Source organism: Salmo salar, chromosome 16 (genome assembly GCF_965601325.2).
Source record: "Salmo salar chromosome 16, fSalSal1, whole genome shotgun sequence".
NCBI classification, from domain to species: Eukaryota; Metazoa; Chordata; class Actinopteri; order Salmoniformes; family Salmonidae; genus Salmo; species Salmo salar.
The window spans coordinates 72,259,604-72,277,797 of NC_138306.1; the positions used below are offsets into that span (position 1 = coordinate 72,259,604).

Below are 18,194 nucleotides of genomic sequence, written 5' to 3' on the forward strand. Positions count from 1 at the left end.
ACCATTTAGCTGACGGTTTTCTATTAAATGACTCACAGGTGATACATTCACTATATGACTCATTCTGTGTTCCTTAGATTGCAGTTATATTTGCAGTGTTGTGCAATAAGCTGAACAATTGGGAATAACATACTGTGCTAATGGAAGACATGTGGGAGACATGGAGGCATCAGCCAGACAGACGGAGAAGGCAAACTGCTGTGCTGACAGATAACGGTAGTTCTGGTGAGTCTTTGAAGTGAATTCATTTGTGTGTTTATCGCAATGGGACTCTAGGCCATCGGTATAAAAAATATATCAGAAAATAAAGAGATGCAAGTTTCTTAGTAAACTTTTATCACGTTCAAAGTGCATGTAAGTAAAAAACTGAACCAGATAAAAATGAGCAACCAAAGTAAAAAATACGGTACCAATCTGAGGGCAGCATGAACCTTCTGCCGTGGTAGCAAGGGGCTCCTACAGATGAGGACTCATTGAAAGCAGCTGGGCACACAATCGTTTTTATTTTCGGTGATGCTATTGTATCACAGGATTCTCTCTGAACATACAATGGGATTATGGAGTGGGTGCTGTTGGTTGGTGTTGTTCAGTGGGAGGAATATGCATAGGGATTTTCTGCATCTGTTTCACAGAGGGCTTTGGTGGATCTAATAGGGAGAAGTTATCTAGGTTACTCATTGTGAACTGTTTTGTGTTGAGCCTGTGGTCTGTGTGTATAGGAGCATACACTCGGGGGGGGGGGGGGGCGATGCTGTTGCCCTGCTTTTCTGAGCGGGTGAGTGCAGATCACTTGTTGTGAGTGTTGAGGAAAAGCCTTAAAATACAAATGATCGAAGAACGAGCCATTTTTATTCTAGTACCAATCTCCTAGGAGACAAGCTCCCCCACGCACACTGTGATGAAGCAGAAAAAATGAGCTGATTATGCGGAATTTAAAATCCAAAGTTTTTTCCACATCTACCAATCAACAGCTATCTCCTCTGGAACTGTCTTGCAAAGCTGCGTGCCGTGCTGTATGTGAGCAGGCCTGTCGGTGCGTGCTGTATGTGAGCAGGCCTGTCGGTGCTTGCCTGTAGGCCTACACATGCCAAAGCAATACTCCACCACATGGGTAAATACCCCAACTCAATCCTCAGTGCCGAGTAGTTCCAAACATCTATTGACACGGTCTTGTACTCTGGAGAGGGTACACTGTATTTGGCAGTTGGTGACATTTTGTTATTACTTAGAACTGACTTAACGGTCAGGATGTGATGCAGTGGCGCAATGATCCTCTCACATGTTATTCATCTTTGTCACAGTTGCTGGATTTTGAAAGTGTGATAAATATGCATGAAACAAAAGGCGATTTTTCTGGATCGGAAGGTTTTGGGATAGTGTTTGCATTGCCCCCCTGCTAATCCGATCAATCGGAATACTTCCAACAGAGGGCAAGCAGAGAGACAAGCTGGGTTTGTGTTCTTGTGTCAGCTATCTTTTACTCCATTGAACCACAACGATAATATCATGCCTGTCACTGCAGTTTTTAGGGAAGGGATTTTGTCTGCCTCGTTTTTCAAACAACACTTTATATTTGCCCCAAGACGATTTGTGAAGGCAGTACTGGCTTGTGAAGGCAGGTGTTTGAATATATCACATCAGATCACATGCAGACATTGCCTCAGACATATCTTATATTTGTAAGACATCCTGTTGACATGTAATCCCTAAAGCTAATCCAATACGCCGTTCATGGAGACCCTGACTGCTTTGAACATTCAGTAGTCCAATAGTCCAAAAGTTAGAGGATAAAAACGTAATATTCCTGGCTCACTAAAGACGCGTCGTCTAAGCACACCATCAACTCTGACTCATACTGAGTCAACTCTGACTCATACTGAGTCAACTCCGACTCATACCGAGTCAACTCTGACTCACACTGAATCAACTCCGACTCATACTGCTTATACTGCACAGATGACATTCATTCCCTCTCTTTCTGTTCTCTACGCCAAAAGCCTGTCTGCATCAAAAAAAAATGCTTTCGCTATCTCTGTCTCTTTCGCTATCTTTGTCTCTATCGCTCTCTGTCCCTCTATCCATTTAGTTGAACAACCTCACATTCACTCTCCTACAAGTGATTAGATTACAATCTTAAAGATGGCTCTGTGTGCATCACATCCTTTATTGCCACTCCAACAGCTTCAACTATTTGCGTAATAGTATTCACCCCATTTCATTTCGTCCAAGACCGAGACGCCATTTGCAAACCACCAACCAGCAAAATAAAAAACATGACATTAATATTGAATTCTTCCTTAAGAGACTGCCCTTGCCATGGTGGATAGACAGGATTCAGCCCAATGTGAATTATGCTCTGTCATACATAACAGATGGATGGGATTTAAATGGGCCGCATACATCAGCCAGAGACTAGGAGGAGCGCAGTGAGACTCTGACAGATAATTGTGACACCGAAGGAAACGGAGGAATGCTCCTGTGATAAATTAACTCTTTAAAGTGCAGAATGAACCCACTCTGTTAGATGTGATGGAGATGGGCTGTGAGCTAGGCCTATTCCACCTTCCTCCGACTCCGACTCCGTTCTTTTCAATGCATTGGAAAGTAGCTGACTCGTATTTATGGTTGGCGCCTCCCACCGCCTCAGACGAGGCAGCCCTGCTTTATTTGATTGTGCGAGGCGAGGCGGCCGTGCTCATGGAGGTGACGACCATAAATACCTGATGGGATTCATAAAGAGGGTGATTCAGACCACCGCTGACGCTAAATAGACCAGGTACCACACTGAAGCACACCGTGTCAAGGCAATTCCATTACAGAAACCATCCTAAAGCCAGCAGCACTCCATTGCTTAACATTACAGTCGCATGCCGTTAGACCCCAGAACATCTCTTGTGACAGAAACAGTAGTAGGTTACTTATGTCACAAGGAAGGTATTATGTTTTGGAATGCCTCCCATGTCTCCTCTGTCTCCTTCCCCCAAACCACAAAGAAGATATTGAGAAATACCCGACGTGCAGTTCCTTTGTAATAATAGACATTCTATAAGGTAAGCCTGCTGCTTGCAACATCCTGTTTTGAGGCCGTGTCAAATATTGTACCGTGGTGAATCACAGTGTTTATGTGGTGTTGTCTCAGTGGGACTGATAGGGGTCAAGGCTGTGTTCCTCTGTTCTCCCGACCATGACAGACTCAGCAGTGTTCACAGCAGCGTACCTAACCCATCCGGACAGCTAGGAGGGTTCCTCTAGTCTACACTAGCCCAGCCTAGAGACTCAGCCCTGGGATAGCTCTGGGCAGCACTAGCTTTATGAATCGTACAGTATACAACATCTGGGTGTTAAACTGCAGTCACGTGTCGGCTCACAATCGTATCCCGCTGGTTGTCTGGGCTAGTTGGGAGGTATCGTAATTCAAAAGGATTCATCGTTCATCACACTTCTTTTTTAACGTCCAGTGATGTTGTTATTGTTGTCAGAAGGAGATTGTAATTGATAAGCTTTTAACGAACTTTGTTGTTGCTTTTGATACATTTCTGCTGACACTAATGATCTCAGTAGTAAGCTGTAAATATTTCATCAGGAAGCGAATGAATTGATGAATTACTCAACGTGTTGACAGATGCTTTGATTTAGGATGTTGGATATAAGACTGACAGGATTCGTTCAGAATACAGAGTGCTTTAGAGTAGGAGTTCAGCAGAACTTGTATGACGCTGACGTCTCACTATCGCCTCAGGCTAGTCTCAATATGCAAGACACATGACAAGAAGGGCTTAAAAATACCTATCATCATGATCAATCGCTGCATTAAAATCAATCTCCTCATCCTCTCAAACTGCTCTTTCCATAAGCCCCATCGATACAATATCATCAAGCCTGATCTTTCAGATGTTCTTTTAGATTGGTGTCTTTCAAGTTTTTCACTTTTATCTACAGAGTTCTTAAATGCCATTAATAATAATTAAAACCCAGTTAAGTGGTCGGGCGCTGCGGGTAAAAGAAAGATAAAAGTGGAAATTGAATTTCTCAGATGATTATTAACAGAGGCCTGTGTTGAGCAGACGAGATGCGGGGAGCTAAGGAGGAGAATTAGGTGGCTCATTTGGGAGGCAATTAATCTCTATTCAAATCTCTTCCATCTCCGTCCTGCTCTCCACTTCACTCTCTTATTCACCTGACCTACATCCCAGGATGCAATGCTGGCAATCCAGCAGCAAACACGTCTTAGTACTGAGCAGGGAAATGGAGCTCTGTAGGAAAGAGGGAGAAGACGGAGGAAGGAAGGGATGAAGGGAGGGAGGATTATATCAAACACTCTTTTCTATCTCACTTTTGTCATGTAAGGAGTGCATCTCAGAGAATCAGTGTGTTTTAGCTTTAAGACTCTGAGGTGACAGGCATTAGATGGATCTCCCTCTCTCTCCCTCTCTCTCTCTCTCCCTCTCTCTCCTTCTCTCTCTCTCTTTCTCTCTCCCTTTCTCTCCCTCTCTCTCTGTCTCTCTCACTCCCTTTTTGGTGACGCTGCGGTTGTCACTTTCCCAGTTGCTGTGGGGCCACAGGAGGGTAATCTGATAACCCAGGGCTTGAACTCAGTGTGACAATCTGTTTTCTCTCTCTCTCTTCGTTTTCCTCATCCCTTTCTCTCTCCAGTTTCCACATTTTTCCTATAAGGCTCCCTCCACCGTCCACACAGAGAGAGAAATCCCCAGCAGATGCCTGTGAAGCTGTTGACAGATTGCATCACAGAGGACGGGACAAGACTTTGTGTGTTTCGGCTTCAGACGGCCAGAAACAGCTTGGAAAACATCGCAGGGCTATTTCTGGGGAAGCTATGGACGGGAGATCAGGCATTTCTGTCAGCAGAGATTTCCATTGAGTTTCAATGAAGAATTGAATTCATAGTTTTTTTATACAACAGCCCTCCTAAACCAATCTCTGGAGAGTGCTTTAAGGAAGTGCCGGTCTGAAACGTCTTCACACTTTTGGCCCCTTATCAAATCATCACAGCAGTGCTGCTTATAGTCCTAATAATATTATAAGCCTCTGCATAGCATCCTCATAGCCAAAAGCATGTCAATTATGCTTCCTACTCCCTACACAAGAGTTCCTATTTCCTATTCCCTACCTCCTTGTCTTTGTTCGTATACTTCCTCTAGGCCACCATAATTGTTTTCTCATCCTACTGGGAAAGATGCCCTGAGAGACAACAGTTTCATCTCATCCGCAAATAGAAACTAATAAAGCGAATCCAATCAATATCTATTAGATGTGGCACTTACTTCGCCTGCGATACTTTGTGGCTTTGTGGGGATGAAAAGATAACGCCGATTCCAAGGTAAATCAATCAGCCCGAATCGTGCCGTCAATTTCAATTGGATTAAATGTGCCCCCTTTGAGACAAATGCATTTGTTTCTTTCCTTCCCTATCAAGTGATAATGACGGCGCGTGATTAATTGAAAAAGAAACCAAATCTCCATGTGACACAGTTGAAAAAGAGGATTTATTTATTTATTTACCTCACCTTTTTGATTTCACGTGTTTGGAAGGGCTGGTGACTCAGCTGTGTATTTACCTGTGTAGGAAAGGGAGGCACGCAGCAACAGCGAGTGGACGAGGGATGTATTGACTGACAGAGAAATATTCCCCCCTCAACTTTCTAAACTTTATCATCCCTATTTATGTCTCTTTTCCCTTATATAGATACATGTAAGCCCTGATCTGTGAACAGTATTTGTCTTTATCTGATCACTGTGATTATCAGTTCCAAGCTCAACTGACTGCAATCTAACATCTGAAGATCAGCTCTCAGATCAGCATGCTCATATTGTCACGGTGTAGTTCCAGCTTCATGGGATGTTTCAGCTAAACGCATACAACTGTCCAAAAGATTAATAGCTGGCCATGTCATTTTTCATTTCAAGGGGATTTGGCTCAAGGTTATGATGTTTCTTCAACTTAAGAGGAAAGAAAATATGTGTGTGTGTGTGTGTGTGAGAGAGAGAGAGAGAGAGAGAGAGAGAGAGAGAGAGAGAGAGAGAGAGAGAGAGAGAGAGAGAGAGAGAGAGAGAGAGAGAGAGAGAGAGAGAAGGCAGGTGTTTTATATGCAGACAGGAATGTGGCTGTGAGGACAGAAAGAAGCTTGAGAGAAAGAAAAATAGCTGGCACCATCTGTTCATCAGTCTCCTGTCCAAAACCCAAAAGCTACAAGGGTATTTCAGAGAGAGAGCGAGAGGGGGGTAGGATGAATGGAAGTGTTTGGAGTGTCACACTGACAGTGATGGATCTTTGGTCTAGAGCTTCATGCTCCTCGGTGTCCACATCAACATCAAGGACTTAACATGGTCCTCTCACACCCCTCCCCCTCGGGAGGATGAATATATTTGGCATGGCCCCTCAGATCCTCAAAAAGTTCTACAGCTTCACATTCAAGAGCATATTGACTAGCTGCATCACCGCTTAGTATGGTAACTGCACCGCAGTCGATCGCAAGGCGCTACAGAGGGTGGTGCGGCTGGCCCAGTACATCACTGGAGCTGAGCTCCCTGCCATCCCAGACCTCTATACCAGGCGGTGTCAGAGGAAGGCCCAGGAAAATTGTGAGAGACCCCAGCCACCCAAGCCATAGACTGTTCTCTCTGCTACCACACAGCAAGCGATACCGGAGCACCATGTCTTGAACCAAAAGGCTCCTGAACAGCTTCTACCCCCAAGCCATACATTTTATTTTACCTTTACTTAAGTAGGCATGTCAGTTAAGAACAAATTCTTATTTACAATGATGGCCTACACCGGCCAAACCCGGACGACGCTGGGCCAATTATGCGCCGCCCTAAGGGACTCCCAATCATGGCCAGTTGTGATACAGCCTGGATTCGAACCAGGGTGTCTGTAGTGATGCCTCTAGCACTGAGATGCAGCTGCACCCCTCGGGAGGCCATAAGATGGCTGAACAGTTAATCAAATGGCTACCCGGACTATTGAATTGACCCTTTTTTTCCACTGACACTCTTACACTGATTCTATGCACTCTCACTGGACTCTACCCACACACTCCCACATGCTTACACAGACACTCCAACACACACTACATACGCTCACAAAAAACACACACTTTCCACATACACTGCTGAAACTCTGTTTATTATCTATCCTGATTTCCCCTGCCTACATGTGTCATGACTCAGGAGAAGACCCAGATGCAGGCAGTTCGAAGTAACAAAAGTTTATTACAAAAACAGGGGGCAGGCAAACGACAGGTCAGAGGTCAGTAATCCAGAGCAGAGTCTTAAAGGAACAGAATGGCAAGCAGGCTCAGGGCAGGCAGAGGTCAGTAATCCAGGGCAGTGTCAGACAGCTACAGAACGGCAGGCAGGCTCAGGGCAGGCAGAGGTCAGAAATCCAGGGCAGTGTCACAAGGTACAGAACAGCAGGCAGGCAGAATGGTCAAAACTGGGAAAAGTAAAAAAAATATTAAAAAAATTAAAGACTAGGGGGGGGGGGGATAGGAGACCGGGAAATCCGCTGGTAGGCTTGACAAGACAAACGGGCATCAGACAAACAGAGAACACAGGTATAAATACACTGGGGATAATGGGGAAGATGGGCGACACCTGGAGGGGGGTGGAGACAAGCACAAAGACAGGTGAAACAGATCAGGGTGTGACAACATGTACATATTACCTAAACTACCCCTGCACATCGACTCGGTACCCCTTGTAGATGTCCGCGTTATTGTTGTTTATCGTGTTAGTATTTGATATTAGCAAAATGTTTTACTCTTTTTAACTCTGCATTGTTGGGAAAGGTCTCGCAAGTAAGCAGTAAAGTCTACACCTGTTGTATTTGGCGCTTGTGACAAACAAAATTAGATTTGATTAGATTTGATTTAAGTTAGAGGAGCTAAAGTAAAAGTGCAATATCAAAAAGATCAGTTTGGACAAACACAAGGTCAGTGATTACATAACTTTGGGTGTTAGTCATCTACCCTTTCCTTTCCAATCCATTTAATTTGGGGGAAGCTACCCATCCCGGTTTCTCTGCTGGGGAAGATAATGGGAAAATGTAATTAAGGCAGTTGGCAGTGGGCTCTTGTCACAGGGGGATTGTGGGGGATATGGCTTCTGTGGGCTGATGGGGAGATAATCTGGGATAGGATAATGGCTGACGGGAGAATAGCACTGAGGCTCTTTATGGCAGTAATAATCAGTACCTCGACTGGCACTGCAAGGTGAGACACACACAAGCATGCACACAAACAAACACATGCAGGGGCGGACACACACACACACACACACCTGCATGCTAACACCACACACAAACACACACAGGGCTGAATGATATCAGTGTCAGCTGAAAGGCTCCCTCCTGGAGTTGTATTGACTCAAAACACTTAGAGGGTCTCTACACTTACCCAATCATGACAAATCACTGTTCCCAATGTCTGGCTGTCACACCTGAGGGGACTGTAATGATAGCTCTGAGCAAGGAAGAAAAGAGCCCATTCTGTAACTCATAATGGAATCATTGGACCTATCATGTGTTCTGCTTTATCTTATTGCTCCTCCTTTGTGTTGCTTTGTGTTGCTGTACTACTTTATTTCATTGCACTGTATGTCTCAAGTGCTGCGATTGGTGGATGCTTGTGTTGCGCGGATATTTCAGCCTGCTAATTTGAATGCTTGTATTGTTGCTCTGGGTGATGAATGTCTGCTTAGTGACTAAGATGTAATGTGCATGTCGATGTAATGTACTTCAGTAGGCTTCATCTTGTTGTTTCTATTGGAATGTATCAGGATAAAGGTGAGACCCAGACCGTGTCGAAGTAACAATGTCTATTACAGCAACAGGGACAAAGGTACAGGACGGCAGGCAGGTTCAGGCACAGGTCAAGCAGAGGTCGATAATCCAGAGACGGGGCAAAGGTACAGGACGGCAGGCAGGCAGAGTGGTCAGGTGGGCAAGCTCAGGGTCAGCACAGGCAAGGGTCTTTCTTTCCTGTGGCGGTCCTCATGAGAGCCAGTTTCATCATAACCCTTGATGGTTTTTGCGACTGCACTTGAAGAAACTTTCAAAGTTCTTGAAATATTCCGAATTGACTGACCTTCATGTCTTAAAGTAATGATGGACTGTTGTTTCTCTTTGCTTATTTGAGCTGTGTTTGCCATAATATGGACTTGGTCTTTTGCCAAATAGGGCTATCTTCTGTATACCATCCCTACCTTGTCACAACACAACTGATTGGCTCAAATGCATTAAGAAGGAAAGAAATTCCACAAATTAACTTTTAACAAGGCACACGTTGTTAATTTAAATTACTTCCAGGTGTGCCCCTCATGAAGCTGGTTGAGAGAATGCCAAGAGTGTGGAAAGCTGTCTTCAAGGCAAAGGGTGGCTACTTTGAAGAATCTCAAATATAAAATCCATATTGATTTGTTTAACACTTTTTTGGTTACTACATGATTCCATATGTGTTATTTCATAGTTTTGACGTCTTCACTATTATTCTACAATGGAGAAAATAGTCAAAATAATGAAAAACCCTGGATTGAGTTGGTGTCCAAACTTTTTATTATTTCAATTCATAGGATTCATACAATACATTTACAGATATTTTTTTCAATCCCCCCCACCGGCAATCTGATAGCATGTAAAATAAATCATGAGAGAAAAACAAATAAATTAATATTACATAGTAAATCCGCTGAACAATACATGATATAGCCTCAGAAATAGTGACAAGTTATCGATACACATTCATGGATGTAAAGGCCCGTTGGTTAAGAGTTCAGAAATGTCCGCTGCTGCTTTTTTCCATGTGTCCAGCTTGGCCCTGTGGATCCTGGCTGTGGAGAGCTCCATAAGTACAATTTCCTTAAATGTGAGCAGCCATTGTTGCAATGGTAACTGATGAGGTGGAATCCACCTTTGTACAATCGTTTTCTTAGCAGCTGCGGTTCCTGCCAACGACACTCTCCGTAAGTGCTCTGACAAGTGCCAATCAGAGTCATTAGTATTTTATCTATAAGTACAGAGATGACATCGTTGACTTTCCTCCGGGCATTTCCACAGCACATGCTGAAAAGTACCAAGATCCCCTGTGGTGCAGAACTCACATAAAGGCAATGGACTAATACCCATGTGATGTCTTTTAGGTGTTAGATCAGTTCTATGGCAAAAAAAATATTCATGAATTGGTGATTGGGGTTTCTAGATGATCCAAATATATTTTTCCATACTGTCTCCCAATTTATTTGTCTATCAGCAAGAGTCAAATAATGTCCCCATACAGTGGATAGAGTTAATGGTTTTTGTGCTGCTAGAATCAATATTACACACAACCCCTTTTGAGGGGCGTCTGTCCGTTAGAAGTTTGACCAATGGGTGTACTGCTAGTTCTGCTCCCCAGGGGACCCCATAGGCTGGCGTGGATAGGCGGAGTTGAAGGTAAAGAACAAATGATGAACCTGGGACATTAATACACTGGCGGATTTCCTGGAAACTGAGGAGTTCATTCACATTGAATATGTCTTTGAATGTATAAATACCCTTCGTATACCAAGAATCTGATGTAAATGGTTTCTTACACGCTAAGAATTCTTTATTACGCCATATTGTAGAGTATGAATGCCATTTAAGATTAGATCTAATTTGCTTCTCTGTAGCTTTCCACACATTTGAGTATGCTATAATGCTTTCCACCTGGCTAACCCAACATCTCAGCACCCCCTGCAGCAACTTGCCCAACCCCCCCACCCCGTTTCTCCTTCACCCAAATCCAGACAGCTGATGTTCTGAAAGAGCAGGAAAATATGGATCTGAACCCTCTCTTTCTAAAATTATCCGCCGAAATTGTTGCAACCCCTATTACTAGCCTATTCAACTTCTCTTTCGTATTGTCTGAGATCCCCAAAGATTGGAAAGCTGCCGCGGTCATCCCCCTCTTCAAAGGGGGAGACACTCTAGACCCAAACTGTTATAGACCTATATCCATCCTGCCCTGCCTTTCTAAAATCTTCGAAAGCCAAGTTAATAAACAGATCACCGACCATTTCGAATCCCACTGTACCTTCTCCACTATGCAGTCTGTTTTCCGAGCTGGTCATGGGTGCACCTCAGCAATGCTCAAGGTCCTAAACGATATCATAACCACCATCGATAAAAGACAGTACTGTGCAGCTGTCTTCATCAACCTGGTCAAGGCTTTCGACTCTGTCAATCACGGCATTCTTATTGGCAGACTCAATAGCCTTGTCTTCTCAAATGACTGCCTCGCCTGGTTCACCAACTACTTCTCAGAAAGAGTTCAGTGTGTCAAATCGGAGGGCCTGTTGTCCGGACCTCTGGCAGTCTCTATGGGGGTGCCACAGGGTTCAATTCTCGGGCCGACTCTTCTCTGTATATATCAATGATGTCGCACTTACTGCTGGTGATTCTCTGATCCACCCCTACGCAGACGACACCATATCTGGCCCTTCTTTGGTCACTGTGCTAACAAACAAGCTTCAACACCATACAAACACTCCTTCCGTTCCCTGCAACTGCTTTTAAATGCTAGTAAAACTATGTGCATGCTCTTCAACTAATTTCTGCCCGCACCCTCCCGCCCGACTGGCATCACTACTCTGGACGGTTCTGACCTAGAATATGTGGACAACTACAAATACCTAGGTGTCTGTAGTTGTAGTTGACCTAGGTGTCTGTAGCTGTAAACTCTCCTTCCAGACTTAAACATCTCCAATCCAAAATTAAATCTAGAATCGTCTTCCTATTTCACAATAAAGCCTCCTTCACTCATGCTGCCATACATACCCTCCTAAAACTGACTATCCCACCGATCCTTGACTTCGGCGATGTCATTTACAAAATAGCCCCCAACACTCTACTCAGCAAACTAGATGTAGTCTATCACAGTGCCATCCGTTTTGTCACCAAAGCCCCATATATTACCCACCAGTGCAACCTGTATGCTATCGTTGGCTGGCCCTCACTACATATTCGTCGCCAAACCCACTGGCTCCAGGTCTTTGCTAGGTAAAGCCCTGCCTTATCTCAGCTCACTGGTCACCCTAGCAACACCCACCTGTGGCATGCGCTCCAGCAGGTATATTGCACTGATCATCCCCAAAGCCAACACTTCCTTTGGCCGCCTTTCCTTTCAGTTCTCTGCTGCCAATGAACGAATTGCAAAAATCTCCGAAGCTGGAGTCTAATCTCCCTCTCTAACATTAAGCATCAGCTGTCAGAGCAGGTTTGTACACAGCCAATCTGTAAATGGCACACCCAACTACCTCATCCCCATATTATTACTTACCCTCTTTCACCCCAGTATCTCTACTTGCACATCATCTTCACATCTATCACTCCAGTATTAATGCTAAATTGTAATTATTTTGCCTCTATGGCCTATTTATTGCCTACATTTGTACACACTGTACATATATTTTTCATTTCTATTGTGTACGTTTGTTTGTGTGTAACTCTGTCACACTGCTTTGCTTCATCTTGGCCAGGTCACAGTTGTAAATGAGAAATTGTTCTTAACTGGCCTACCTGGTTAAATAAAGGTGAAAGAGAATGGGTTCAAACAATGCACGTTTTTTTAGGAGTCAATCCAGAAAATACTACATCATGTAATTTAATTGGTGAACATATTGACTCTTCTATAGCATTCCAGGGAACAGAAGCTGTTGGTTCAACCAGGTCTTCAGGAAATTCATTTGAAATGATAGGTGATAGATGTTTAGATTAGGAACTGCAAGTCCATCTGATGCTTCTGTTCTCTATAGTGTTTAATCTGTGGTCTCTTTCTCCCCCAAATTAACTTCTTTAAGTTTAGACCAATAGTCTATATAGGATCTATCAGGTTTGAAGGTAAGACCCGAATGCAGACTGTCGGAGTAACAATGTTTATTACGGAAATAGAGCAGGCAAACGTCAAGGCAGGGGTCGATAACCAGAGTAGTGGGAGAAAGGTACAGGACGGCAGGCAGGCAGAGTGGTCAGGCAGGCGGGCTCAGAGACAGGACAAGCAAGGGTCAAAACCAGGAGGGTGAGAAAAAGAGAGACTGGGGAGATGCAGGAGCTGAGATGAAAAACGCTGGTTGAACTGGCAACAAACAGAACACCGGTATAAATATACAGGGGATAATGGTGGAGATGGGTGACACCTGGAGGGGGGTGGAGACAATCACAAAGACAGGTGAAACAGATCAGGGTGTGACAGAAAGAGGCAGTGGTAACATGGAACTCATAAAATTGATACGAGGGAGGACATTAATTTTAATAATTGAGATTCTAGCATGCGAAGTGGCCATACTGGACCGTTTTCAAACAGTACATTTGTATTTAACGGGGCTATACATTTGGGTGAGGTTTTTTTCTTACCTGGGTAGACTCCTTTCACTGCCAAAAATACAATTAAACCATTATTGTTCAGAAAAATAACAGTGTCAAATACAGGTAGCCTAGTCAAATAATTAACATCCAATCACATTAACCGTTACTCTTTCGCGGGAAACCTTCACTCTTGCGCAGACATTAAGAAACGAATCATGACCATTTGAAAAATAAGACAGAAGTTGAGCGAGAATAAAGATGACTTTCGAGTAGTAAGACATGTATTAAAGCAACAGATACCATTAATAAGAAGGGGCTAGATGCGTCTTATATGGTGAGCTACCGAGTGGCTAGGACAGGCAAGCCCCATACTATTGTGGAGGACTTAATATGGCTGGGACAATCCTGGGGGACAAGGCCCAAAAAAAAGAGACAATGCCTTCATCAAACACTTTCACAACGCATCAGTGACACGGCATGAGATGTTTTGAAACAATTACTGCTTCGCATACAAGTCAGTGAATTATATGCGTTACAGCTGGATGAGTCAGACGCTGCGGGCCTGGCACAGCTCCTGGTATATGTCCGTTACGTTTATGGGGGGTCAATTAAAGAAGACATCCTCTTCTCCAAACCAGGACAACATGAGAGGATATTTTTAAAGTACTGGACAGCTTTGTGACAAATGGACTGGTGGTCCAGATGTGTTGGTATCTGTATTGATGGCGCAAACGCCATGACAGGGAAACATAGTACAGTGGTATCGCGCGTGCAAGCAGTTGCTCCCGATGCCACTTGGGTACACTGCAGTATCCACCGCGAGGCTCTTGCTGCCAAGGGAATGCCTGACAGCTTGAAAGACGTTTTGGACACTACAGTGAAAATGGTTAACTTTGATAAAGCAAAGCCCCTGAACTCTTGTGTATTTTCTGCACTATGCAATGATATGGGCAGTGACCATGTAACGCTTTTACAACATACAACATGCTGGTTATCAAGGGGAAAGTATTGACGTTTTTTTAAATTGAGAGACGAGCTTTAAGTTCTCTTTATTGACCATAATTTTCACTTGTCTGACCGGTTGCATGATGCCGAGTTTCACACTACTGGCCCATCTGGGTGATGTTTCTCGCCTGAATGATCTGAATCTAGGATTACAGGGACTCTGCGCAACTATAGTCAATGTGTGGGACAAAAATTGAGACTATGATTAAGAAGTTAGAGCTCTTTTCTATCTGCAATAACAAGGACAACACAGGTCTTTCTATCATTGTATGATTTTTTTTGTGCGCAAATGAACTCAAGCTTACGGACAATGTCAAATCGCGAAGCACCTGAGTGAGTTGGGTGCGCAATTACATCGGTACTTTCCCGAAACGGACGAAACAGCTGGATTCGTAATCCCTTTCATGCCCTGCCTCCACTTACAGCCTGGAATCGAACCAGAGTCTAGTGATGCCTCTAGCACTGAGATGCAGTGCCTTAGACCGCTGCGCCACTTGGTGCAGTTCTTTTAGGTTTGTGAATAGGAGTGTAGTGAGTGCAATGTTAGTGACTCATGTGACTGGAAGCATACCCTGTGAGAAACAGAGCTTAACAAATTTTACATCACTGTACACTTCTGGCCAAAAGTTGAGAATGGAAATTTATATTTGTGTCAAAGTTTCCCGCGTCAGTGCCTTTAGATTTTGTCAGATGTTCTTATGGAATACTGAAGTACAATTACATGAAGTTGCTGCAGAGTCAATATTTGCAGTGTTGAACCTTCTTTTTAAAGACCTCTGCAATCTGCCCTGGCATGCTGTCAATTAACTTCTGGGCCACATCCTGACTGATGGCAGCCCATTCTTGCATAATCAATGCTTGGAGTTTGTGGGTTTTTGTTTGTCCACCCACCTCTTGATGATTGACCACAAGTTCTCAATGAGATTAAGGTCTGGGGAGTTCTGTCCATGGACCCAAAATATCAATGTTTTGTTCCCCGAGCCACTTAGTTATCACTTTTGCTTATGGCAAGGTGCTCCATCATGCTGGAAAAGGCATTGTTCGTCACCAAACTGTTCCTGGATGGTTGGGAGAAGTTGCTCTCGGAAGATGTGTTGGTACCATTCTTTATTCATGGCTGTGTTCTTAGGCAAAATTGTGAGTGAGCCCACTCCCTTGGCCGAGAAGCAACCCCACATATGAATGGTCTCAGGATACTTTACTGTTGACATGACACAGGACTGATGGTAGCGTTCACCTTGTCTTCTCCGGACAAGCTTTTTTCCGGATACTCCAAACAATCGGAAAGGGGAATCGGAAAGGGGATTCATAGAAAATGACTTTACCCCAGTCCTCAGCAGTCCAATCCCTGTACCTTTTGCAGAATATCAGTCCGTCCCTGATGTTTTTCCTGGAGAGAAGTGGCTTCTTTGCTGCCTTTCTTGACACCAGGCCATCCTCCAAAAGTCTTTGCCTCACTGTGCGTGCAGATGCGCTCACACCTGCCTGCTGCCATTCCTGAGTAAGCTCTGTACTGGTGGTGCCCCGATCCCACAACCGAATCAACTTTAGATGGTCCTGGCGCTTGCTGGACTTTCTTGGGCGCCCTGAAGCCTTCTTCACAACAATTGAACCGCTCCCCTTGAAGTTCTCGATCCGATAAATGGTTGATTTAGGTGCTATCTTACTGGCAGCAATATCCTTGCCTGTGAAGCCCTTTTTGTGCAAAGCAATGACAACGGCACATGTTTCCTTGCAGGTAACCATGGCTGACAGAGGAAGAACAATGATTCCAAGCACCACCCTCCTTTTGAAGCTTCCAGTCTGTTATTCGAACTCAATCAGCATGACAGAGTGATCTCCAACCTTGTCCTTGTCAACACTCACACCTGTGTTAACGAGAGAATCACTGACACGATGTCAGCTGGTCCTTTTGTGGCAGGGCTGAAATGCAGTGGAAATGTTTTGGGGATTCAGTTCATTTGCATGGCAAAGAGGGACTTTGCAATTAATTGTAATTCATCTGATCACTCTTCATAACATTCTGGAGTATATGCAAATTGCCATCATACAAACTGAGGCAGCAGACTTTAAATTAATATTTGTGTCATTCTCAAATCTTTTGGCCATGACTGTATGTTCAGTTTAATGCTACAATTGAATACATTACATTGATATTCTGGTACCTTACCATGGGAAAAGGTCCACTAGGAACCTCCTCTGTAGTCTGGAGACAAAGAGGATACAAACAACTTTAGACTTGTTTGAGAAATGTTATATCAACATAGTAATATATGACCCTGATTTCTTTCAGACTAATCTGAATGAATAATAGCATACCAAGTCAGCAAGGTGTAGCTATCCAGGCCATTCTCTGCTCTCTTGTTGTGTTCCCTCACCATCTTCCTAGTAGCTAGCCAGATGTCCTTGCGCTTAGCTTCCTCCTCGGTGGACGGATAGGCCTTTCCTGCAAGCATGAAAAACGTCAACTTGTTTAAGGAATTTGACTTTATGTATACTGGGAATATCTATTTCAGTTAGTGTTGAACCAGTTTTAACATATTTAACGTTCAATGTTTCAAACTACTTGTGCACATCTGCTTCCTCCCCATCTTGAGGCTAAGGAATAAGAGTTCTCAATCATACAATTACCACCACAAATGATTCAAATATTCATTAACCTTATAAGTGCAGTGAATTGCAATAATGCGCCACCTTACCCTTCGTCCTGTAACCTCCCCAGTAGTCCGTGAAAGGAACCAGCATGCATAGTATCAAGTAAGCCTATAAGAAAAGTATGATTAGTAACCAAATAAGCAACCTTCGAGTTAAACGTTTTTGTATAGTAGGCCTCTTCCTGACAGTGATCATACCCTGTCAGAAAGATGATTCATCCCCACGGTGAAGCTCTCCGAGCCATTCTCTGCCTGCTTGTTGTGTTCCATCACTCTCGTCCTAGTAGCTAACCAGATCTCCTTATGCTTGGCTTCCTCCGTGGAACCATAGCTCTTCCCTGCAAATGGTCAGATCACAACTGTTTTATTCAAACTGTTATAGTCAACTATCACTGGTGACTATTTGTTTCTTTCAGTGAGTATTGAACCAGTTTTACAGTGTTGAACCTTTCACGTTTCAAACTCCATCCACCTCTGCTTCCTCCACTCCACCGCGAGGCAGAAACAACCATAAGGCATCCTTTAGGAACCTCAAAAGTCTGGAGGTGTAAAAAAAATCAGACAATAAAATGTTAGACAAGCTGTTTGTAGCAGAATATTCTAAAGACTAATCAATTTGATAATTATTTGACAATAAATAAGTGGTACCACCTTACCATGTCAGAAGTAATTCATCCCCATGGTGAAGCTCTGAGCCATTCTCTACTCTTGTGTTCCAACAGTCTTGCCCTAGTAGCTAACCAGATATCCTTACGCTTAGCTTCCACGGTGGAGTTATAGGTCTTACATAAAAACATTTCCATTTAGTAAATAAACTCAGCATAAAAAGAAACATCCCTTTCACACCGTGTTTCAAAAGATAATTCGTAAAAATACAAATAACTTCACTGTAAAGGGTTTAAAACCATTTCCCATGCTTGTTCAATAACCCATAAACACGCACCTGTGGAACGGTCGTTAAGACACTAACAGCTTACAGACGGAAAGCAATTAAGGTCACAGTTAAGAAAACCTAGGACACTAAAGAGGACTTTCTACTGACTCTGAAAAACACCAAAAGAAAGATGCCTGGGATCCCTGCTCATCTGCGTGAACGTGCCTTAGGCATGCTGCGAGGAGGCATGAGGACTGCAGATGTGGCCAGGGCAATAAATTGCAATGTCCGTACTGTTAGATGCCCAAGACCGCGCTACAGG

General features: G+C 43.8%; 1 pseudogene; it reads right to left on the reverse strand.

Annotated features, from left to right (window-relative positions):
- Window positions 1-16,638: 16,638 nt before the first annotated feature.
- Window positions 16,639-17,795, reverse strand: LOC145861050 (cystein proteinase inhibitor protein salarin-like; annotated as a pseudogene).
- Between the last annotated feature and the right edge of the window lie 399 nt (window positions 17,796-18,194).